Genomic DNA, 3315 nt, shown 5'->3' with positions numbered 1-3315 from the left:
GACAGTGTCCTACCTGCTTACAAAGTACCAAAAAAATGATGAGAAGATCCAACTCAATTTTAACCTCCTTGCAAGTTCACCATTTTAGCACGATGAACTCAGTTGCGATAAGTAGAAATAAACGCTTCCTTAAACAGTATACAATTAAAATCATTCCATAATGTAGACTGTACTTCAGTTCAAATGTAAAAAAGATGATTAAATGAACACGATGATAACTATCATGTTCTAATTTCTTTTAAAACCACATTGAATAATGACTTGTTCCCCAAATAACACCTTGCGTCTGCCGAGTCAATACTGTCAATAATATCGTCAAGCCCGGAGCACTTATGTTCGAATAGCCCTCCTTCCTGCGGCTCCAAGCTAACCTTAGAGCACAATAAGAGGAGGAAGAATCTATTGTCTTCCAATCGACCTAAGAATTACTCCTACTTGTTCAGTGGTCTTTGAAAGCGATTCTTTTGTGGACATTATTACAGTTCCCATTGTTCGACATCTAACGGAGCACAGTTAGATGCAAATAGATGACCCTCCTGTGCAGAAAACCCCTCCTTCAAATACAAAGTGATCCCATAAAGGGGTGCAAAATGAACCCCCTTTGACTCCCATTAACGAGATAAACGGGTTGACTCTCTACCCTTGTTCATTATAATGAGCGCACTTAAGTTCAAGTGAAAAGAACCTGTCAAAGACACCCCGTTGCTTGAGTGATATTAGTACTGACTATTAATCTTCAAAACGAGCCACTTTAGGAGACTGGAAATAGACTGAATTTGACTGCCTGGCTCACTTAATAATCTTGTTGACGTACTGACAGGTAAATTTGACAGGTAAACGTCAAAATATTCTCATCGAATTCATTTCAATTTCCTCTTAATCTGCCCGATGGTCCGAAAATAGTGATAACACCCTCCCCTCCTAAAAAAAATACAAAAAAACTATGGCGATTATTTTGGGAAATTCATGTCAAAAGAAAGACTTTTATTTAGTCATTTCTTTTATTAATAGGGATTGTCTAAAGTAAAGTACCCGCTTCTTCTGAATTCGAAGTATTATTTTTGTTTTTATACGTTAGTTTATGGTGGAAATATAAATAGCTTATAAAAGAAACTCCAGATTTTTGACAATCCAAACGACGTTAAAAAATCAATCACTTCCTTTCATATGATTTTTCATACTTCTCGTTTGACATTTTGTTTTACATAAAAAGAAAACAACAAAACAGTAAATAATATTTACAAAAATTAACCAAAAAAAAAATACAAGTAACATAATACAATCTGTCAAGTAATGAAGTTAAGCTTATGAATTAAAGAAATGTGATGGGAAATATACATAAAAGCAATCTTGTATAACTGTAGACCCTGCATGTTGTATTTCTTTCTCCTGTGTCAATCAATATCTGACAACGTCTAATTAACTCAAATGCTATATACACACAGTCCTGGATAGCCACATGATAATGTAAGACATAAGAAGATATCGTTTGCAGATGATAAAAAATGTATTATTTTCATTATATTTTCGAACATAACTATACCGAGAAAAACACCTATATAGGAATGATCATAAATGATCTCCTATTGACAAAAAAAATGTTTGGTATTCACACTTATGCTGAATAGAAAAAAACTCTTGTCTTGCGTTGTATTCAAATTCAAGAATCGACATAAAGCAAAATCAAACAAGCAAAATCTTTCATCACATACCATTCATAAGACTAAGAAATGTTGAAAGTATCCACTCAGTTAATCGCGAGAAAATCGTCCGTCGTCGTACACAAGTAAATCATGACTGATTAGATAGATGATGAATATACTGTACATTAAATACCATCCAAACAATTCCAAATCGATATTGGCATAAATAAATCTCATGTGTACACCTTATTGGTGATATTTGCTGTCATACAAAGACTTATATACCAGTCATCCAATATCTGAATTATGCGAATAAGCTATATACACAGCCCATCTACTAAGAAAAAAAAATGTAGCACTGACTTAACAAATCGTTTTTCTGCTCGGCGATAACATTGATGGACATATATCTTTCTGCTCGTTGAGGTGGTCCACGCAAAGTGAATGGCATAATAACGATATAGATCAAATACCAAATAAGAAAGGTTCTTGATTCAATGGCTGTATCAATAATACTTCGATTGATTTTGGAATGATAATGGACTGATGCAAATAGAGCAAAATCAATATGCACACCCACCGCACGCGTGACTCAAACACTACCTTTAAGTTAAATGGTCTTGAGGTGAATTCCAGCGTACCTATGGATCAGAAATATAACACATATAAGAGTATAGCAAGGACTGTGCAAATGAAATAATAAAATAATGTCCATCTTTTATTCGTAATTTAAGAGTGAAGGAAGAAGCCAGAGAGCAATAACATGGAAAGCGTTGATGTCTTGCGCTCTTAAAAAAAACCGAGTTAAATCTCTAATCTAGAAGCATTTTGCACCTTTGAAGACAATTATTTGCCTTCCTGATCATGTGATGGATTCGTTTCATAACATCATATCTTTCCATTGCATTGTTCTTTTTTTATTCATTTAATGAATTAATGAGTATATATGAAATTAAATAGCTGAATTTAACGAAGGTACATGTTATCCCTGTCAAACCGCATACATTCGTAATTCCGAAGCTTCGTTATTCCGAAGGTTCGTATTTCCGAAGGTTCCTAATTCCGAAGGTTCGTAAGTCCGAAAACGAAATGAGGTTCGTAATTCCGAAGGTTCATTAGTCCGAAAACGTAATGATTAACGAACCTTATTTCGTTTTCGGACTAACGAACCTTCGAAACATCGAACCTTATTTCGTTTTCGGATTATCGAACCTTCGGAATAACCCCACAAATGTTCGGATTAACGAACTCTTTTACGTTTTCAGATTAACGAACATCGAGGTATAGGCAATTTACGTGTTTCGGAATTACGAACCTTCGGAAGAAAGAATCTTCGGAATTACGAACCTTCGGAATTACGAAGTGTAACCCTTTCAAAATCCCCTGTTTTCCAAAGAGTATAAACAAAATTTAATGATCATGATGTTGATATATCTTGCACTCTGTGGTACGTATTCTGAACATGCTGAAGTCGGGTTGAATTCAAACTATGGAGTATGGTCTAAAGTTGTGGTTTAACTATGGATAGCCAATTGTGACATAAATAGAGATTCAATGCATCAGCTCATTTGACTTTCTAATCATCTTTCATTGCCTTGGAAGGATTAAACATTTGTCTTCAACATTAAATAATCAAGAAAGAGCACAGTAAACTTGAGAGACATAAACTCGG

This window comes from Lytechinus variegatus, chromosome 12, assembly GCF_018143015.1.
Source record: "Lytechinus variegatus isolate NC3 chromosome 12, Lvar_3.0, whole genome shotgun sequence".
Lineage (NCBI taxonomy): Eukaryota > Metazoa > Echinodermata > Echinoidea > Temnopleuroida > Toxopneustidae > Lytechinus > Lytechinus variegatus.
The sequence above is the reverse complement of the archived record's forward strand: the minus strand, read 5'-3'. Positions refer to the sequence as shown.